The following is a 22,694-nucleotide window of genomic DNA, read 5'->3' as shown; positions in this document are numbered from 1 at the left end:
ACAGCACAGTAAGTTGTTATGAAGACCGGCTATGAAGTAAGACACCTGGATTTGAATCTTAGCTTCTCCAGTTATTAACTTTGTGACCTTGGGCAAGTTACTTAACCTTTCTGCTTTAGTCTCTTCATCTGTGGACTTCCTACTTCATGGGATTGTTTGAGTAATTAAATGTTAATATATGGAAAGCACTGGCAAATATTAAGTGAATGCTAAACATTAGTCATTTTTGGTTTGTAAAAAATTATGGAACAATAAGGTTGTTTTTTTGGTTTTATACAACTAATGTTAGGGATTATCCTTGTACCCAAACATTTATCCCATTCTCAATCAACTTTTTTTCAGTATCTAATATGTGCTAGTATAGTTCTGGGCACAAGATCCAATGGAATATTGAATATAATTCCTACCCTTGTGGGGCTCACATTCTAGTGGAGGAGAGAGAGAAGAGTCAAAATAAACAAATGAAATATATGCTACGTTAGATGGTGATAAATGCTGTAGAGAGAAATAGGGAATTTTGAGGAGGGAGGTGTTTGATTTTATTTTTTAAAAAGATTTATTTATTTTAGAAAGGTAGGGGGAGAGAGATATGTTGCTGAGTGGAGGAGGGGCAGAGGGAGAGGGAGAGAGAAAGTAGACTCCCCAGCATGGTGGGGCTACATCCCAGGACCCTGAGCTTATGACCCGAGCGGAAATCAAGAGCCAACCACTTAATTGACTAGCCCCCCAGGCGCCTGGGGAATGTGTGGGGGTGGGGGTGGGGTGGGTTGGGGTGGGGGGGTGTTTCATTTTAAATAGGATTATCAAGGGAAGGCCTTGCTGAGAGTCTGTCAATTGTGTGAAAACGTACTAAACAAATCATGTGGTACCTAGGGGAAGAGGATTGCAGATACAGGGAATAAGGCATACAAGAGTCCTAAGGCATGGCCTCAAGTGACTTTGTCCAGAAATGACAAGCAGGCCAGTGTGGCTAGAACTGAGGGAGGGTAGAAAGTAGTAGGAGCTAGGGTCAGAGTTGAAGGCAGGGCTAGTTTACAAATGGCCTTGTATTGTGAGGATTTTGGCATTAATTCTGAAGCAAGGCAGATTTTGAGTGATGACAAGATTTATGATTTCTTAGGGTCACTCTGGCTATTTTCTTGAGGATAGTATAAAGAAAAGTAAAGGAGGCATAGGGAGACCAGTAAGGAGATTTTTGCAATAATGCAAGACTGCTTGAACTAGTAGGAAGTAGTTATGAGGAATAGTTGGATTCTGAATATATTTTGAAGGTAAAATGGATGGGATTTTTCTAAGGAATTGTGTGTGAAGTGAGGGAGAAAGTGAGGATATCTCAGATTTTTGACCTAAGTAACTGGAAGTGGAAGAGTCATTAACTGGGATAAGGAAGGCCATGGGAGGAGCATATTTGGGTTGGGGAGTGAGATGAAGTAGCTCAGTTTTGGTCATGTCAAGTTTGAGGTTTCTATTAGACATTGAAGTGAAGATGTCTAAGGGGATATGCTAGTATTGAGTGCAGGAGAATGATCTAGGCTAGCAGTACAAATTTGGAAATTATCTGCATGTAGATAATAATTAAAGCCCTCCAACTGTTTGAGATCATCTGTGGAACAAGAACACAAAAAGAAATTTTGAGATTTGAAGGTGATTTTGTTATTGATGTCAGTTAAACATTTATTGAGTGTTTACAGTTGACCCTTGAACAACATGAGTTTGAACTGCACACATCCACTTATAAGCCAATATTTTTCAATAATTACAGTACTGTAAATGTATTTTTCTTACCATTTTCTTAATAACATGTGCTTTCCACTAGCGTACTTTAAGAATACGGTATATAATATATACATATAAAATATCTGTTAATCAGCTGTTTATCAGTAAGGCTTCTGTTCAACAGTAGGCTGTTAGTAGATAAGTTTGGGGGAGTCCAAAGCTATACTTAATTTTCAACTGCATGGCACTTAGTACTTCTGACTTCTATGTTCCTCAAGTGTCTGCCATATTCTATTCAAAGTGCCATAGATTCATTGTGTCTTTGATTCCTCTCAAAAAATAAATGGTGTAGTTTCTGGTACTGGTGAGTAAACTAGGATCAGTACATAATTTACCTAAGGTTAGTAGTGACAAGCTTAGATCTGATCCAGAAATCTGGATTCTTTCTTCCTCTTTCCTAGCCACTGCCTCTCCAGCCCTCAGTGTTGATTTGTTTTCAACTATAGGTAAGTGAATAGGACCAATAACAGTAGCTATGTGTTAAGTTTTTTTTTGTTTGTTTTTAAGATTTCTTTGAGGGAGAGCATGTGCACACGGGGGGGAAGGGCAGAGGGAGATGGAGAAAGAAGCTCAAGCAGACTCTGCACTGAGCACAGTGCAGACGTGGGGCCCAATCCCATGACTCCAGATCATGACCTGAGCTGATATCAGGAGTCAACCTTTTTTTTTTTTTTTTTTAATTTTATTTATTTACTCATGATAGAGAAAGAGAGAGGGGCAGAGACACAGGCAGAGGGAGAAGCAGGCTCCATGCTGGGAGCCCGACACGGGACTCGATCCCGGGACTCCAGGATCACGCCCAGATCAAAGGCAGGCGCTAAACCGCTGAGCCACCCAGGGATCCCCAGGAGTCAACCTCTTAACTGGTGGAGCCACCCAGGAGCCCTGCTGTGTGGTTGTTTTAAGAAAACAAACTGCAAAGGAAGTCAAAAGTATGGTTCTAATTCTGGACATCATCACTCATAATTCTCTTAACCTCTTCTACATAAAAGTGGACATTTTAAGTAGAAAGAAGAATTCTCAAAGGTGGAAAAGAATAGAGGACAGTTCTCTCATTTCCATACCCTGGAAATACAAGTGAGAAAATGGTAGAATGCTTCAGAGGAAGAATTATATTCAGAAAAAAAGCCAAGTTTCAGTTAGAATATAAAAGTGAAGATGTCCAGAGATGTAGTTATGGATATGGGGGATGTTACTGATATAGCAGACCTTTTGTATCTGTAGAACAGAATCCTAAAAATATGTTACTGGCTCAAAACATGTACTTTGTATGTTTTAATAGCTCCTGGTAGTCTATTTTCAAGGGAGTTTTGGTAGCTCACACTCCAGCCAATAGGATGTGAGAGGACCTGTTTCCCCATATCCTTGCCAGCATTGGACGATAGCTTTTTGAATTTCTGTCAGTATGATTAAAATTTTTTAAGTTTTTGTTTTATTTATTTATTTATTTATTTATTTATGATTTTATTTATTCATTCATTCATGAAAGACACAGAGAGAGGCAGGCTCCATGCAGGAAGCCCCACGCAGGACTGATCCCAGGACTCCAGGATCATGCCCCGGGCCAAAGGCAGACACTCAAACACTGAGCCACTCAGGCGTCCTGAAAGCTTTTGTTTTAATTTGCATTTCTAGTGGTAGTGGTGGTTGTAGTTTTTAGTTTCGGTTTCAGTCAAGTTTGAATAACTAGTGCAAGCACTTGTTTTAAGCTATTTCTAATAGGAAAGAATAAGGAACTTTAGAGACCGTGATTTGCTTTGCAGCCTCTTTTTTTATGTTAGTGTTCCTGGGTGTATGGGAGGTTTGCTTTCTGGCCAAGCTGATTGCAGAATAATCTTATTTTAAGATTGAATCCCATTGTTCCATAAACTTCTGATTACTGACAGATTGAGCTTCTTCTGGCTATTTACAGTTATTGTGTAAATTGCCTGCCTATCCTTTGTTCTTTTGCTGTTGGATTATTTGACATTTTATTATCAATTTGTAGTTCTTTATATTGGTCATGTATAGCAAATATTTTTCATGATATCCTTCATCTTTGATTTTGTTATCTTTCATTTACATTTGTTTAAATTGTTATCAAATTGGAATTTTTTTTCTTTCGGCTTTTGGGTTTTCAGGTTTGTTTTTTTTAAAGATTTTGTTTACTTATTCATGAGAGACAGAGAGAAGCAGAGACATAGACAGAGGGAATAGCAGGCTTCTGGACGGGGAGCCTGATGTGTCCGGGACCACACCCTGAGTTGAAGGTAGATGCTCATCCGCTGAGCCACCTAGGCGTGCCTGGGTTTTCAGTTTTTTTAGGAATGCTTCTACTTAAAAAAAAATAAGCTTCTACTTAAGTTATACAAATGTTCTCATTTGCTTTCTTTGAAATGTTTTATAGTTTTCTTTTTTTTTTGTTTGTTTTTGTTTTATAGTTTTCTTTTTAAAATCAGACCTTTAATCCATGAAGAACTTTATTTTTTGTATGTATAAGAACCTAATTTAACCTTCTTCCACTGGAGATTATAGGTTATTTGAATAATCCATGCCTTCCCCCACTGTGAGTAGTCCTCTTTATCATACTGTATTGTTTCATTAATTTGTCCGCTGGTACCATTACTGAATTAATAACAATAAGCTTTACACTGAGTTTTAATATCTGATAGGATAGGACTCCTTCCCTATTTATGTATTTTTTGAAAAATTATTGGTAATTCTTACAAGCTTTTTACTATGCATGGAGTGGGGCAGAGGGAGAAGGAGACAGAGACTTAAGCAGATTCCATGCTAAGTGCAGAGCCTGACATGGGGCTCGATTGCACCGCCCTGAGCTCACAACCTGAGCCAAAACCAAGAGTTGGACACTTAACTGACTGTGCCGTCCAGGTGCTCTTTATATACATTTAAGAATCATTTTGTGCTGTTGTGGCATTATTGGAATTGCATTAAATATGTGTATTAATTGGGAACTGGTTGATATTCAGGAATATGTGCATCTTTTTAAAGATATTTATTTATTTATTCATGAGAGACAGAGAGAGAGAGAGGCAGAGACACAGGCAGAGGGAGAGGCAGGCTACATGCAGGGGGCCTGCTTCTCCCTCTGCCTGTGTCTCTGCCTCTCTCTCTCTGTCTCTCATGAATAAATAAATAAAATCTTAAAAAAATATATACAATTTAATGGTTTTTGGTATAAAAAGTTGTGGAGCCATTACCACTATTTACTTCTAGAACATTTTCATCATCCCCAAAAGAAAACTGTGCCCATTAGTCACCAGGTTCATCCATGTTGTAGCTTATATCAGTACTACATTCATTTTTATGGCCAAATAATATTCCATTGTGTGAGTAAACCACATTTTGTTTATCTGTTTATTGGGCTTTTGGATTGCTTCCACTTTTCAGCTATTATTATTAATGCTTCTATGAATATTTATATACAAATTTTTGTGTGGACATGTTTTCATTTCTCTTAGTAGTAGAGTATCTGAGTGACTTGGTAACTCTAACTTTTTGAGAAATTGCCAACTTGTTTTTCCTAAGTACATCATTTTCCTGACCAGTAGTGTGTGAGGATTCCAATTTTTCCTCATCCTCACTAACATTAGTTTTAGTATGTGTGCTGCCAAAGCGAGCAGGTTAACTAACATATGTTAATCGTCCATCTTTGTAGCCATCCTGGTAATGAGGAAGTAGTATGTTGTTCTGATTTGCATTTCCCTAATGACTAAAATGATGTTGAGCATTTTTCATATGCTTATTAGCATTTGTCAGTCTTCTTTGGAGAAATACCCAAATTCTTTGCTCATTTTTTTAAAAGATTTATTTATTTATTTATTCATGATAGGCACAGAAATTGAGAGAGAGGCAGAGACACAGGCAGAGGGAGAAGCAGGCTCCATGCTGCGAGCCCAACGTGGGAATCGATCCCGGGACTCCAGGATCGCGCCCTGAGCCAAAGGCAGGCGCTAAACCACTGAGCCACTCAGGGATCCCCTCTTTGCTCATTTTTTTTTTTTAATTTTTATTTATTTATGATAGTCTCACAGAGAGAGAGAGAGAGAGAGAGGCAGAGACACAGGCAGAGAGAGAGGCAGGCTCCATGCACCGGGAGCCCGACGTGGGATTCGATCCCGGGTCTCCAGGATCGCGCCCTGGGCCAAAGGCAGGCGCCAAACCCCTACGCGACCCAGGGATCCCATCTTTGCTCATTTTTTAATTAGGTTACATGTCCTAATAAGTTGTAAGAGTTCTTTATGTAGTCTGATACAAGTCCTTTATCAGATATATGATTAGCAAAAATACTCTCCCATTCTGTGGGTTGCCTTCATTTTCTTGATGGAATCTATTGAAGTTTTACATTTTAATAAAACCTAATTTATTTGTTTTATCTTTTGTTACTTGTGCCTTTGGTGTCATATCTGTATCTTTTGGTGTCTTACATATAAGGTCTGATCTATTTTGAGTTAATAGTTGTGAGGTAAGGGTTTGACTTCATTCTGTTGCATGTGAGTATTCAGTTTTCCCAGCACCGTTTATTTAAAAGATGACTCTTGCCCTGTTGAATGACCTTGGAACCTCAGTTGAAAATCAGTCGACTGTAACTGTGGATTTATTTCTGGACTCTCTCATTTCTATTCCATTGATTTGTATCCTTATGCTAGTACTACACTGTTGACTATTGGCAGTTGTACAACAAATATGAAGTCATAAAGTATGAGTCCTCCAACTTTATTCTTTTTCAGAGTTATTTTGGCTATTCTGGGTCTCTTTCATTTCCAAGTGAATTTTAGAATCATGTCAATTTCTACATAAGAGGCAGCTAGGATTTTGATACAATTGCTGTTTAATCTGTAGATCAATATGGAGATTATTGCCATCTTAACAAATTAAGTCTTCCAATCTATGAACATGGGAAGGGTTCCTTTCATTAGTTTCTCTCAGTAATGTTTTATTGTCTTTTGTGTACAAGTCTTGCACTTCTTTGGTTAAATTTATTCATAAATATTTTATTTTTTTTGATGGTACCGTGAAAGGAAATGTTTTAATTTTATTTTTAGATTGTTCATTGCTAGTGTATAGAGTTTTATATGCTGATCTTACATCCTGCAACCTTATTGAACTCGTTATTAGTTCTATCAGTTTTTTTGTAGGTTTCTTATACCTGAGATCATGTCATCTGTGAATAAAATTTCATTTTTTTTCGATCTGGATGCCCTTTTTTCTTGTTTAATTGCTCTTTTACAATATTGAATATAAGTGGCAAGAGCAGACATCCTTGTCTTGTTCTAGATCTTAGGGAGGAAGCATTGTCTTTCACATTATTGAGTTAGCTGTGTGCTTTATCTTTTTTTTTAAGATTTTATTTATTCATGAGAGACAGACACAGAGAGAGAGGCAGAGACATAGGCAGAGGGAGAAGCAAGTCCCTGTGGGGACCCTGATGCAGGACTCGATCCTGGGACTCTAAGATCATGCCCTGAGCCAAAGGCAAACGCTCAACCACTGAGCCACCCAGGCGTCCCTTGATATGCGCTTTATCAGGGTGAGGAAGCTCCCTTCTATTCCTAGTTTAAGTTCTCATCATGAAAGGGTGTTTTGAGTTCTTAAAAAGATTAAATGAGATAATGCATGTAAAGCCCCTGATGCATAGGCACTGCCCAGGCCTCTCAGTGGGCAGGTCTTTACCTTGGGCAGGTCTCTTTTAGTTAGAAGCTGGGAAAGTGGTCCCCATCTAAGACTCAAGATCTGTGCTAGCCAGCTACTTTAGTCTTACTGTGGCTAGCACATCCTCAACACCCAGAGGAGGGAGAGCATCTTTCTAGTGCCCCTAACTCTACCCAGCTGTCCAGACCTCTCCCAACCCAAATGGGCTGTGATCCTGTTTTGTCCTATCTTAAGACATTGGGTGGGTGGTCCTGGAGAATGTTCAGTTGTATACATGGTCTTATATTTCTGTTTATTTTTTGTGGGAGTATTTAATAAAGGGTGGAATTGAGAATTTGCGAAATTGTTGTCTTTTTTATTTTTTATTTTCTTTTAAAGATTTACTTATTTATTTTAGAGAGTAAGCATGCATGCATGTGAAGCTGAAGGAGGGGCAGAGGAAGAGGGAGAGGATCTCAAGCAGACTCCCTGCTGAGCAGGGAGCATGATGCGGGGCTTGATCTCATCTCACAACCCTGAGATCACGACCTGGTCCAAAACCAAGAGTCAGATGCTCAACCAGCTGAGCACCCCCTGCCGCCCCAGGCACCCTTGTCCTTTTGAAAAATTGGAATTTAATATATAAGATAAATAACCAAAAATATGCTTGAAAGAGTACAAGTCCTTTCAAAAATGATACAGAAAAGATTTTACATGCAGAAGGTTTATTCAAATGTACACAATTAAACCTGTGATTTAGGAATTAAAAGTGTTGACAAACTTTGTAGAATTTCTTCACTTAATTCAAATTTAGCTTACAGTGTTAGTATCCTTAAGCACATTTCCATAAGCTTAATATCAGTACATTGTATTTCATTAGCTTTTACCTAGTCTTTTCACATACAAAATGAGGACATTCCAGTTCTCTCATTTCTTCTTTATTAAATAGGGATTCCTGTATAAAGATTTAATTTCCTCATCTATTTAGTTACACTGAGTTATAGTATGTATAGTAAAGGCAGGATAAAGATTTGATTCTTTCAGTTTTTTACTAGTTGTTAAATAATGAGTTGAATTCCTAGAAGTACTTCATCTAAAAGTAACCAGTGATGTTTTAAAAAAATTATTGATATGAACTCAGGAATTTAAACACATTTAATGTAACTTATTGCCATTGTGCTTTTTGAGGCTCAGATTGTTCCATCTTTGACAGTTGTGAGTTTCTTAGTTTCGCTTCTGATGACTTTTTTTTTTTTTTTTAAAGATTTTATTTATTTATTCATGATAGTCACAGAGAGAGAGAGAGAGAGAGAGGCAGAGACACAGGCAGAGGGAGAAGCAGGCTCCATGCACCGGGAGCCCAACATGGGATTCGATCCCGGGTCTCCAGGATCGCGCCCTGGGCCAAAGGCAGGCGCCAAACCACTGCGCCACCCAGGGATCCCTGATGACTTTTTTTTAATCCTCATGTTTACATAGTTTATTTTTTTCAGAGACACAAAAAAGATTTTCCTTTTGAGTTTGTAAAAACCTTATATTATTGCTCCTAAGTAATTTTGTCATATTGTCATGGCCCCAGTAATCTTTGATAGTTTTTTCTGATGTAAGATGTTTCAGAGTTATTTTCAGTAGATCTAGAATTTCTTTTTTAAAAAAAATTTTATTTATTTGAGACACACACACACACACAGATAGTGATAGAGAGCTCAAGAAGGGAGGAGAGGGAGAAGCAGGCTCCTCGCCGAACCCTGGACCCTGGGATCATAACCTGAGTCGAAGGCAGATGTTTAAGCGACTGAACCACCCAGGTGCCCCTCTTTAAAAAAAAAAAAAAAGAGAGAGAGAGAGAGAGAAAGAAAGGATAAAAAAGATTTTATTTATTTATTTGAGACAGAGCCTAAGCAAGGCGGGAAGAAAGAGGGACAAGCAGACACGACGCTGAGCATGGAGCCTGACCTGGGGATCGATCCCATGACTCCAAGATCATGACCTGAGTGGAAATTTAGTCAGCCACTTAATTGACTGAGCTACCCAGGCACCCCAAGATTTATTTGTTTTTGAGAGAGTAAGAACCAAGAGTGCGTGTGCGTGGGGAGAAGAGGCAGAGGGAAAAGAAGAGAGAATCTCAAGCAAATACCACTCTGAGCGCAGAGCCCAGAGTGACATGGGGAGCCCAATTTCACAACCCTGAGATCATGACCTGAGCCAGAACCAAGAGATGGTCACTTAACACTGATTGTGGGCCCCCCACCACCTCTTAAAAAAGATAAACAGTGATATGTATCACACCCATTTCTCTATCTTATTTATTTATTCATTCATAAGAGACAGAGGCAGACACAGGCAGAGGGAGAAGCAGGCTCCTCGAAGGGTGCCCGATGCAAGACTTGATCCCGGGCCCTGGGATCATACCCTGAGCCGAAGTCAGATGCTCAACTGGTGAGCCACCCAGGTGTCCCTCCATCTTCTTTTTATATCTAATGTCTCCTGGTAGTACTTGCATAGGGTAATAGGGAATTATTTCGCTTTCATATTCCCAGCTGTGTGATACTTTGTTATGTGGGTATATGTAATCTAGCCCCCTGTTGGTGGGCACTTGGGTTATTTCTCATCTTTAGCTATTACAAATGGTAGGGCAAATAAGTAGCCTTATGCATGACTTTGTTTTTTGCTGGTGTATCTTTGGGATAGATTCCTGAAAGATTTCTGAATGCTTATGTATATGCATCTGAGTATGTAACTCTTACTGCCAAATTTTCCTCCCTGAGGATTGTACCATTTTGTGTTCCCACTAACAATGTATGAAGGCCCCTAATAGTCTCACCAACAGAGTGTGTTGTCAAACTCTATAGTTTTTTCTGTCAGTTTGTTGTCGTTTTTCTTCTCTATTTTTAAAAGCTAAATACTAGGGATAAATTGTAAATATTATTTTAGGTCTTTTACTTTGTATATGGTGTTTTATTGCCACATACAAGGTTTTGGGTGTGGTGGGGGCTTATACTTTTAATATTTCTGTAAACTTAGAATTGTTCTAAGAAATAATATCTGGGTTTTTTTGTTGTTTTAAAATTTTATTTATTTGAGAGAGGGGGGAAGCACAAGTAGGGGGAGTGGCAGGCAGAGGGAGAGAGAGTAGGCTCCCCATTGAGCAGAGAGCTCCAAAGTGGGGCTTGATCCCAGGCCCTGGGATAATGCCCTGAGCTGAAGGCAGACACTTAACTGACTGAGCCACCCAGGCGCCCTTTTTGTATATCTTCATGTGACAAATACAGGTATATATGAACAAGTTGGTTCAGGTGTTCGAGTTTGGGGTTATTTCTTCAGAATGGGCTAGGCATCAGTGTTTTTGTACTCCTCTATGTGTTTTAAAGAATATTGTGTTATTGGCAGAGTAGTATAAATTCAAATTATTCTGAAGGGAGGGTTACCTGTACTGCAGATATTCTTTTGGAAGGAAATCTTTGCAGTGGATATTGATAAAGATTAATTTTGTCAATTTTCCTTTGGCTATTTGAGGGTCATTTCACATATTCAAACTCTGATTGCCATTTCTACAATATTTTTGCTTAAAATGGATAGCAAATATATAGTAAAGTAATAGAATTGAAGGTTTGATGTTAATTGCTTCTAGTTGTTTTTTTTTTTAATTATTATTATTTTTTTAAATTTCTATTTATTTATGATAGTTACACACACAGAGAGAGAGAGAGAGAGGCAGAGACGCAGGCAGAGTGAGAAGCAGGCTCCATGCACCGGGAGCCCGACGTGGGATTCGATCCCGGATCTCCAGGATCGCGCCCTGGGCCAAAGGCAGGCGCTAAACCGCTGCGCCACCCAGGGAACCCACTGCTTCTAGTTGTATATGTGTTTTTAAACCACCATTTTAAGAGTGCCAGAAGTGATAAATAGTAGAAATCACTGTGACCACTGCAGTGCATGTTGGCTTTGGATTTTTCCACCAAGGAAATTTTGAAAATTTCTTGTTGTTCCTAAATATGTTTAGAAGAGAAAAATCTCTTCATATCTTCATATCTGGGTTTTTTTTTTTTTTTTAAGATTTTATTTATTCATGAGAGATACAGAGAGAGACAGAGGCTGAGCCACCCAGGGATCCCATCTGGGGATTTTTTTTTTTTTTAAGTATATGTTTTAGTGTGTGTAAGTTCTATTGGAATTAAAGAAATATCACAGGAATCAAAGCTACAGCATAGGGAATATAGTCATTAGAATTGTAACAGCATTGTATGGTAATATGGTGATGGATGGTAGCTACACTTTTGGTGTGCAAAGGATAATGTATAGACTTGTTGAAACTAATGTAACTGTGTGTCAGCTGTGCTTCAGAAAAAATAAAAGTACTAAAGTTGAAGAGAAGTCAAAATCCACTACCCGCAATTAACCCTTCAATCTCTCTGCATTGTCTCTACTGTTATTTTTCCTTTAGACTACTTCAGTAACCTTATACTGATGCTCTTAATTTCAAGTCTCTCCTCTTTAACTTCAACTTTCCTACTTTTTCCAGAATATTTTTCCTAACATTTCATATCACTAAGATTATTTGCTCTGCATTGATTAGAAAGACATAAATCTTTACATCTCATAATCTGATTCATACTTCAGTGTCTAACCTCAAAATTCTATCCTTCCCCACCCTTTTTAAATTTTTTTTTTTAAGATTTTATTTATTTATTTATTCACGAGAGAGAGAGAGAGAGAGAGAGAGAGAGAGAGAGAGGCAGAGGCACAGACAGAGGGAGAAGCAGGCTCCACGCAGGGAGCCCGACGTGGGATTCCATCCCGGGTCTCCAGGATCAGGCCCCGGGCTAAAGGCGGCACTAAACCTCTGAGCCACCCGGGCTGCTAGATTTTTGTTTTTTAAAGATTTTATTTATTTATTTATTCCTGAGAGAGAGAGAGAGAGAGAGAGAGAGAGAGAGAGAGGCAGGCAGAGACACACACAAGCAGAGGGAGAAGCAGGCTCCATGCAGGGATCCCGATGCCGGCCTTGACCTGGGGTCTCCTAAGATCAGGCCCTGGGCTGAAGGCAGAGCTAAACCGCTGAGCCACCCGGGCTGCCCTAAAAGATTTTATTTTTAAGTAATCTCTACACCCAACATGGGGCTCAAACCCACAATCCCAAGATTAAGAGTTGCATATTCTATGGACTGAGCCAGACTGAGCCAGCCAAGTGCCCCACACCCTTTCCCTGTCTATTCCAACCATACTTTCGTGACTTTCTAGTTCCTCTAATGTAACATTCTTTTTCATGCCTCTGTGCCTTCACACATAATCCTCCCTTGCTCTGAAACACTTCCTTTTGCTGATTTTCAGCTTATTTTGTGTTTCCTTTACATTTTCCCTCCCCTGAAAGACTTGATTTGTTAACCACTGGTGTATGGTCATCATCACAACAATACAATTATGTATATGTTATTTTACTCCACAGGGTTATTGAGGATTAGTACTGTGATTTATTTGATGCACTTATTGGTCTATAGATGCTGAATTAGTATTTGTTGGTTACGTTGAGTAATTTACCAGAAGTCTCACTTAACCAGAGAGTTTTTGTTGTAGTTGTCCTTGAGTTTTTTTCTTTGTTTATTAAAGTATTTCCAACAGCATTAAGTACCCCATTTTTAGGAGAAAGGGGAAAACAAAAATCCAGTTAACTACATTCTCATCTTTGCAGCATGGTATAGGGAAAGAACTCCATATTAGGAGCTTGGCCATTTGAGATCTGTATGCTAGTTAATCCTAGGCCTCAGTTTCCTTATCTGCAAAGTGACTCTAATATTTCTAACTTTACAAGGTGGTAGGAATCAGTAAGAAATCACATATTGGGACACCTGGGTGGCTCAGCAGTTGAGTGCCTCCCTTCAGCTCAGGGAGTCCTGGATTGAGTCCCACATCAGGCTACCTGTATGGAGCCTGCTTCTCCCTCTGCCTGTGTCTCTGCCTCTCTCTGTGTGTGTCTCATGAATAAATAAATAAAATTTTTTTAAAAATCACATATTATAGTTTTTGGCTCATAGGTGCTTAAGAGTTGACTCTAAATCCTAGAACATTCTGTTTTGAAACTGAAAAGTAATAAGTTCTAAGATATTAACATTTTGTGATTTGATATAGATTATGCTTATATACACACACATATCTTATGCATGGCAAGTTCTAAAATGTGATTTCAAGTTATTTTGAAACATACATGGGGAGGAAACCGGGAAGGCCAGACTCTCAGATGACTTTTGGAAGATTGGTAAAGTTTGATGTCTTATAATATTAATTGTGAAGAGGAAAATAATATTTTCATGTCTCCCTAACCAGCTTTTCTGCTTGATCCTGAGTAGTGCAGTCACATTAGGAAAGGTTAGATAAGGCCAAAGTGTTTTTGTTCGTTTTTTAGTGGCATTGTGTTAAATTAATAGATACAGGGGTAAGAATTTAGTGAAAGGTTACTAATTTATTAATTTTTTTTCTTTTATTTATTATTTTATGATGGGGGGGGGGCAGAGACACAGGCAGAGGGAGAAGCAGGCTTCATGCACCGGGAGTCTGATGTGGGACTCGATCCCGGGTCTCCAGGATTGCGCCCTAGGCCAAAGGCAGGCGCCAAACCGCTGCGCCACCCAGGGATTCCACTTATTTATTAATTTGTTTTAAAATATTTTCTTTACTTATTCATGAGAGACACACAGAGAGAGGCAGAGACATAGGCAGAGGGAGAAGGAGGCTCCCTCTAGGGAGCCTAATGCTGGACTTGATCTCAGGACCCTGGGATCGCAACCTGAGCTGAAGGCAGATGCTTAACCACTGAGCCACCCAGGCGCCCCGAAAAGTAATTTATAAAAGTAATCAGAACCTTTTAAGCAAGTTCAAGCTCATCTCACAACACTTCACAAATGTCTTTTTATCCCTTTTTTTTAATGTGGCAAAATACATATAAAATTTACCATCTTAAACATTTTAAAATGTACAGTTTAGTCATAAATACATTCATAATATTGTACATCCATTGTCATTATGCATTTCCATGTCTTTTCATCTTGTAGAGCTAAACCATTTGGTAGCCCCCCCTTATCCATGGGAAATACCTTCCAAGACCCCCAGTAGATGCCTGAAACTGCAGGTGGTAACAAATCCTATATATACTGTGTTTTTTCCTACATATACATACCTGTGGTAAAGTTTAATTTATAAATTAGGCACATAACAGATTAACAACAATAATAAACTAGAACAATTACAGCTATGTTATGAAAGTTTTGTGAGTATGGTCTCTCTCAAAATACCTTATGGTACTGTACTTTTTTTGTGATGATGTGAGATGATAAAGTGTGTATGTGATGAGATAAAAGTGAGGTGAATAATGTAGGCACTGTGATGTTGCATTAGGCTATTAATAAGCTTCTGATGACACATCAGAAGGAGGATCATCTGCTTCCAAATGGCAGCTGACTGCATGTAACTGAAAACCACAGATGAGGGGAGATTACTGTACCTATTAAACAATAACTCCCCTTTTTTCCCTAGTGGCAACCATTATTCTGTCTGTATGAGTTTGCTTTAGATACCTCATATAAGTAGAACCATAGAGTATTTGTCTTTTTTTTTTTTAAGATTTATTTATTTATTTAGAGCGTGAGTATGTGCACACACAAGTGGGAGGGGCAGAAGCAGAGAGAGAATCTCAAGCAGATTAGATGCTGAGTGCAGAGCCTCGTGTGGGGCTTGATCTCAGTATCCTGATACCATGACCTGCGCTGAAACCAAGAGTCAGACACATAACTGACTGTGTCACCCCTATATTTGTTTTCTTGTGACTGGCTTATTTCCCTTAGTGTACTGTATTCATAGTTCATCCATGTTGTAGCATATTGTAGGATTTCCTTCCTTTTAAAGGCTTAATATTCCATTGTATGTAGGCACCACATTTAATCTTCTCATCTGTTGATGGACACTTCAGTTGTTCCCACATTTTAGCTACTGTGAATAATGCTGCTGTGAATATGAGTGTACACTGGCAATGTGCTTTCCTTTATTTTGTGTATATACTCAGAAATGGAATTGCTGTGTCATACGGTAATTCTTCTTTAAATTTTTTGAGGAATGCATGCTGTTTTCCATGGTGGTTTTACTATTTTACATTACCACCAACAGTATACAAGGGTTCTAGTTTCTCTACATGGTCACCACTACTTTTTATTTCCTGTTTTTTTTTAATAGTCACCATCCTGTTAGGTGTGAAGTGGTAGCCCATAGTTTGATTTGCATTTCCCTCATGATGTTAAACATCTTTTTGTGGATGTATTGGTCATTTTTATTTCTTTGGAGAAGTGTCTATTCAAATCCTTTGCCCATTTTTGAATCAGGTTGGTTTTTTGTTGTTAGTTTTAAGAATTCTCTATATGGGGGCACCTGGGTGGTTCAGTGGTTGAGCGTCTGTCTTTGGCTCAGGTCATAATCTTAGGTTCCTGGGATTGAGTCCTGCAGCAGGCTCCCCACAGGCAGCCTGCTTCTCCTCTGCCTATGTCTCTTCATCTCTCATGAATAAATAAAACCTTTATTTTTTTTTTTTTTTTAAATTTTTATTTATGATAGTCACAGAGAGAGAGCGCGGCAGAGACACAGGCAGAGGGAGAAGCAGGCTCCATGCACCGGGAGCCCGATGTGGGATTCGATCCTGGGTCTCCAGGATCACGCCCTGGGCCAAAGGCAGGCGCCAAACCGCTGCGCCACCCAGGGATCCCAAATAAAACCTTTAGAAAAAAAAAATCTCTTATAATCTGGATATTAATCCCATATCAAATGCATGATTTGCAAAAACCTTTTCCCATTGTATGTGTTGTCTTTTTACTCTGTCCATAGTATCTTTTGACACACAAATTTTTAAAATTTTCATGAAGTCCAGTTTGTCTTTTGTAGCTTCTACTTTTGGTATAATATCCAAGAAATCATTACCAAATCCAGTGTTGGGAAGCTTTTGTCCTGTTCTAAGAATTTTATTTTAGGTCTTATTTTAGGTCATGGATCTATTTTGGGTTAATTTTTATGTATGTGTTAGGTAAATGAGTGGGAAGAACACATTCCTGTGTTTCTTCTTTATTCTCATACTGTTAACCACATTCACCATACTTCTGACAGCAGATGTATGAGGTTTCCACACATCAAGCAATTCTAGATTCAGTTCAATTCAATTCTGATGCTGTCTACCTGAAATTAGCGTCAGATCCCACTAATGACTCAGTCTTACAAAACTACCCCTTTTAAGATTCTAATCACAAGTCTTCCAGACTGTCACCTGTACTGACCAGCTATAATTGAGGTTTCCATGACCTCCTCTTTGGGGATGATAATTTGTTATAATGGTACATAGAACTCAAGGGAAACACTTTTGTTTACTGGATTCTTACAAAGGATATAATAAAGGGTACAGAAGAATGGCCAAGTGAAGAGATACATAGGGCAAAGTCCAGAGGGGTCCTAAATTTATGAGCTGCTGTCCCTATGGAGTTGGAATGTATTGCCCTCCCGACATGTTAATGTGTTCATTAACTCAGAAGCTCTCTGAACCTTATTCTCTTTGGGTTTTTATGGAGGCTTTATCTTGTGGGTATGATTGATTGTTCGTGCTATTTCTCCCTTCCTTCTCTTGGAGAATGGGGGTTAGGGCTGAAAATTTCAAGCTTTTAATCAGGATGTAGTCTGGTGAGCAGTCTGTATCCAGGAGCCCACTGAGATCACCTCATTAAAACAAAAGATGCTGCTACTATACAGGAAACTCCAACGGATTTAGGATCCCTCTGCCAGGAACCAGGGTCAAAAACAAAATATTAGAACAAAAGATGTTCCTAGTGCTCTTATCACTTAGGAAATGACAGGGGTTTTAGGAGTTCTGTGTCATGAACTAGGGGCAGATAATATATATATAATATATATATATATATATATATATATAATCACAGTAAGGGTCCAACTTCGTTCTTTTCCATGTGGATATCCAGTGTTCTAGCACTATTTGTTGAAAAGACTGTTCTTCCTCACTGGATGATCTTGGCACCCTTGTCAATCAAGAATCATTTGGTCTTATTTACATTGTTTTACTTCTGGGCTATTTTCCAGTTGGTCTCTATGTCTTTGTACCAATACCACACTGTTTTGACTACTGTAGCTTTATAGTAAGTTTTGAAATCAGGAGATGTGAATCCTCTAGTTTTGTTCTTCTTTTACAAGATTGTTTTGGCTATTTGGGGTCCCTTGAGAGTCCATATAAATTTTAGGGCTAGTTTTTCTATTTCTACAAAAAAGTCATTGGAATTTTGAAAGGTATTGCTTTGAATCTCTAGATTGCTTGGAGTAGTATTGACATTTTAACACTATTGTCTTCCAGTCCATGAAAACTGAATTCTTTTCATTTATGAAGATCTTTTAAAATTTCTTTAATCAATGTTTTGCAGTTTTCTTTCACCTCTTTGGTTAATTTTATTCTTTTTGATATTTTTATGTTAAGTGGAATTGTTTAATTTCCTTTTTATATTATTTATATATTTAAGAGCAAGAGATAGAAAGGGGGGTGGGGGGGAGGAAGGTGGACAGAGGAAAAGGGAGAGAGAGTCTTTTTTTTTTTTTTTTAAAGACTTTATTTATTTATTTATTCATGAGAGACCCAGAGAGGCAGAGACACAGGCAGAGAGAGAAGCAGGCTCCATGCCAGGAGCCGGACGTGGGACTCGATCTCAAGACTCCAGGATCACGCCTTGAGTTGAAGGCAGACACTTAACCGCTGAGCCACTCAGGCGTCCCAGGGAGGAGAGAGAGTCTTAAGCAGGCTTCATGCTCAGCATGGAGCCTAACATGGGGCTGGATCTCAGTCCTGACTAAGATCATGACCTGAGTCAAAACCAAGAATCAGTCACTTAACCTACTGAGCCATCTGGGCACCCCTTAATTTCCATTTTATTTTTATTTTATTATTATTTTTTAAGATTTTATTTATTTATTCACAAGAGACACAGAGAGAGAGACAGAGAGAGAGGCAGAGACACAGGCAGAAGCAGGCTCCATCCATGTAGGGAGCGGGACCTGGGACACGATCCCAGGATTCCAGGATCATGCCCTGGGCCAAAGCCAGGCTCTAACCGCTGAGCCACCCAGGGATCCCCTAATTTCCATTTTAGATTGTTCATTGTTAGGGTAAAGAAATGCAACTATTATTTGTGTTGACTTTGTATCTTGCTACTTTGTTGAATCCATTTAATAGTTCTAACAGGATTTTTTTGTTTGGGACTTTTTTGGTGAGATCTTTAGGGTTTTCTACACATAAAAAATTATGTCCCAGTAGATTTTAAACATAGATCTTTAGTCTCAGCTATACCACTTGTTATTCCTAGGTAAGTGTATTCTTAGACAACTTACCTAACCTCTTTAATCCTTGACTTTCTCAGTGGTGAAAATAAGGGCTTTATTACAGTGCCTATTACATAGTAATAGGTGCTTGGTAAATGGAAGCTGCTGGTATTTAATTTGGGAGAGTTTAGTAATTAAATACGAATAATAAAGATCTGAGTGTAAGAGTTTTAGTTATAGATCAGAGACTGAGTGTGATTGCTTCTTGAAGGGACTTTAGATTCCATTTCTCCTGCCACTACCAGAGAGGGCATATTGCTTACTGCATAAAGCAAAGGTATCTGTGTAGTAGGAGGGAGGTAACAAAGATCACTGGTTATTGCCACGTTTCTCTCTAGGAGTAACTGAAAAGTTAAAATATCCATCCCCAACAACCTAGAGCCAACAATCCAATCAGAAGTTAGAGAGTACTTAAATTTCAACTGAGATTTCACATCAACTTCCTACAGTGTCTATTAGTATATAAACAGATGAGAGAGGTGGGAAGAGAAACACTTCTTAGTAAAGCACTCGAGTGACTACACTCGGGTAATCTAGAGTGTTACCGAAGCCCTATCCAAATCGTTGAATGAGACATCTAGTTAAAATACTATGCCATTTATTGTCTGTGATACCTTCTTTGAATCATACTTAAGTGATAGGTCAAGGATTACAGTATTATGGAAGTGGGTTGCCAAGTGGTGTTGCCATCCTCTTGTCTTCTAACTTTGGAGAGGAGATAGTTAGACCAAGGGTGAAATAGGAGAAGGATATAGAATAGTCCACACACTTTCTTCCAATTTCCCCTATGATCTTAGTAGTTAGAGATTGGTTGAGGTTCAGGGTATTTTTTTTTTTTTTGCCCTAAAGATACATATTACCTTCTTATTAATGCTATAAGTCAATTACAGTTTTGCCTAAATTGTGGTAACTAAATGCAGTATTATCCTAAATCCTTAGGAGAGCAATTAATGGAAAGGGAGTTAGCTCTGAGAGGAGGAGGAGGAGGAAGGAAGGAAAGATAATCTTGGAGCAAGGGATATTTCTCAGTTAAGATGGACCTGGATGGACCTGCCCAATAAAGGATTTGTAGTAGCAGTTGACATTAGACATTGGCCCTGGGAGATTAGAGGGAGAAAGAGGTCCCAAAATTAATATCCAGGCAGTAAAATTAACCTTTATATCCATGGCACCTATTTTATCTGGTGGCATCCCAAGTCATCTCAGATGTTAGTAAATCTGGATGTAAACCAGAGTTCTGAAAAGCAAGCCAGTTAGGGGATAAAGGTCAGCAGATTTAGCTAACCCTTATTGAGCGCTTGTGCTACCTGACTTGGTGTCTGGGGTACTTCTACGTAATTTCTTTTTAGAGTTTCAGCATTCTCAACTGATGATGGGTATGATGGCAATATCTATCTCAGAGGATTGTTGAGGAAAATGTAGTAAAAGATGGCTAGCATTCTGACACAAAGTAGGAGTAAATGGTGTAATGAGAAGAACAATATTTAAAGACAAGAGAGGTGGGGTGCCTTGCTGGCTTAGTGGAACGTGCAACTCTTGATCTGGCAATTGTGAATTCAAGCGCCTCATTGTATAGAGATTGCTTGAAAATAAATAAAATCTTTAGGGGTGCCTGCGTGGCTCAGTTGGTTGAGCAACCTACTCTTGGTTTCAGCTTGGGTCGTGATCTCAAACCTTGAGTTGGGCTCCATACTCAGTGAAGAGTCTGAACTTCTCCCTCTGCCCCTCCTCCCAGTCTGTCTCCTTTCTCTTTCTATCTCTCTAAATGGGATAAATCTTTTTTTTTTTTTTAAATGGGATAAATCTTTAAAAAAAAAAAAAACAGAAAAACTATAGAGATAAAAGTCGATTATGGCATAAGAACGGGATTCATTCAAACATTTTCTATTTGCTGAAGCACTTCACTGCATCTTGGGGATACAGAAATAAATGGGTTCTCTCCACAAAAGAAACTTTTCTTTTAAAAATTTTATGTTATTCTTATTTTTTAAAAGATTTTATTTCGGGATCCCTGGGTGGCGCAGCGGTTTAGCGCCTGCCTTTGGCCCAGGGCGCGATCCTGGAGACCCGCGATCGAATCCCATGTCGGGCTCCCGGTGCATGGAGCCTGCTTCTCCCTCTGCCTGTGTTTCTGCCCCCCTCTCTCTCTCTCACTGTGTGCCTATCATAAATAAATAAAATAAAAACTAAAAACTAAAAGATTTTATTTATTTATTCATGAGACACACACACATACACACACAGAGGCAGAGGGAGAAGCAGGCTCCATGCAGAAGCCCGATGTGGGACTCCATCCCAGGACTCCAGGATCACTCCCTGGGCTAAAGGCAGGTGCTCAGTTGCTGAGCCACGCACACGGCCCTCTTTAAAAAATTTTAAATTCCAGTATAGTTAACATATGGTGTTAAATTAAAAAGCAAATTCCTTTGAGTGCAGGGGGAAAAAGGGATACTTGGCTAGCTCAGTTGATAGAGCATGCAACTCTTGATCTTAAGGTTGTGAATTCAAGCTCCACTGGGCATAGAGCATAATTTTTTTTTTTTGAAGGTTTTATTTATTCATGAGAGGCAGAGAAAGAGGCAGAGAGACAGGCAGAGGGAGAAGCAGGCTCCCTGCTGGAAGACCATTGCGGGACTCGATCCCAGGACCCCGGAATCACACCCTGAGCCAAAGGCAGACGCCCAACCACTGAGCCACCCAGGCATCCGGGGCATAGAGCATACTTGAAAAAAAATAAAGCTCCTTTAAAAGTGAGTTACAGGCTTTTGAATTCTAAAGAAATTAATTTGGGAGAGGCTGGAAACCAGTGACTATGGTTATTAAACCAGCATTTCCTCAGCTTCTCTGTTTCACTGTCTTCTATAAGTGCCAGTAGCAAAGCTAATACAGCGTCTCTAGTCAAAACTAGTATTCTTTGTTCGAACAAGGTTAGCATTGCAGAACTCACTTTGGCATTGAAATGAGAATGAATACTGGCTTGAGACATATTTAGTTTTTTGACTCACATTGAAACCAAGCCCTATTTAGTGTAAATTGAAATAGTCCTTTCAAAGTGCATCTTGGCAATATCTATTAAGAACTTTAAAAATTATGTATATTCCTTGGCTCATTATTTTAATTGATTCCTAAAGGGCGAAATTCTAAATACAGAGAAACTTTTTAAGGAAAAATGTTCATTAAAGTGCTATTTTAATAGTGGAAAATCAGAAGCAGTTGTAACATCTGTATGTAAATTGTTTTGGACAATTGGAATATTACAGAGTTATTAAAGTGGTTACGAAGACTAATGTATAAGAGTAATTGATATAATAACTAAGAGTGCTCAAAATTGTATGCATCTAGGAAAGAGGAGTCTCACAGGGAAGAAAATATAGAGAGCTCCTCACCTGGTGACTGTAAACAGTGATATGGGAGATGGGGCTGATTAACGGAAAAGGAGTAGTGGAGGGATTGGTTCCAAGCCAGGAAAGAAAACACCAAAAGAGTCCTACAAAGATCAAAAAGCAAAAGTGGGGGAGGCCCGGGTGGATCAGCTGTTTAGCGCTGACTTCAGCCCAGGGCATGATCCTGGAGACTGGGATCAAGTCCCACGTCGGGCTCCCTGCATAGAGCCTGCTTCTCCCTCTGCCTGTGTCTCTGCCCCCCTCTCTCTCTGTGTCTGTCATGAATAAATAAATAAAATCTTAAAAAAAAAAAAAACAAAAGTGGATGAATTCTTATCAAGATGCATATAGTCTAGCAAAGAGAAGCAAGCCCATTAAGTAGTTCCCTCTATAATTAAAAAAAAAAGTTTGGAATGGAGGTTGAACCAAAACCTGAAATCAGGGGCGCCTGGGTGGCTCAGTTGGCTAAGTGGCGGACTCTTGATTTCGGCTCAGGTCATGATC

General features: G+C 39.0%; 1 protein-coding gene across 7 annotated transcripts in view; it reads left to right on the top strand.

Annotated features, from left to right (window-relative positions):
• FAF2 (Fas associated factor family member 2) overlaps positions 1–22,694 on the top strand; it is a 91,339-nt gene that overhangs the window by 5,261 nt on the left and 63,384 nt on the right. Inside the window, exon 2 of one of the 7 annotated variants that reach the window (XM_038534699.1) lies at positions 2,178–2,222. The exons of the other annotated variants lie outside the window; for them this stretch is intronic. The gene's annotated coding sequence lies outside the window, so the exon portion shown is untranslated. The remainder of the gene's footprint in view (positions 1–2,177; positions 2,223–22,694) is intronic. 7 annotated transcript variants of the gene reach the window in all.

This window comes from Canis lupus, chromosome 4 (genome assembly GCF_011100685.1).
Source record: "Canis lupus familiaris isolate Mischka breed German Shepherd chromosome 4, alternate assembly UU_Cfam_GSD_1.0, whole genome shotgun sequence".
NCBI classification, from domain to species: Eukaryota; Metazoa; Chordata; class Mammalia; order Carnivora; family Canidae; genus Canis; species Canis lupus.
Note: the sequence above shows the minus strand (reverse complement) of the source record. Positions and strands in the feature narration are given on the sequence as shown.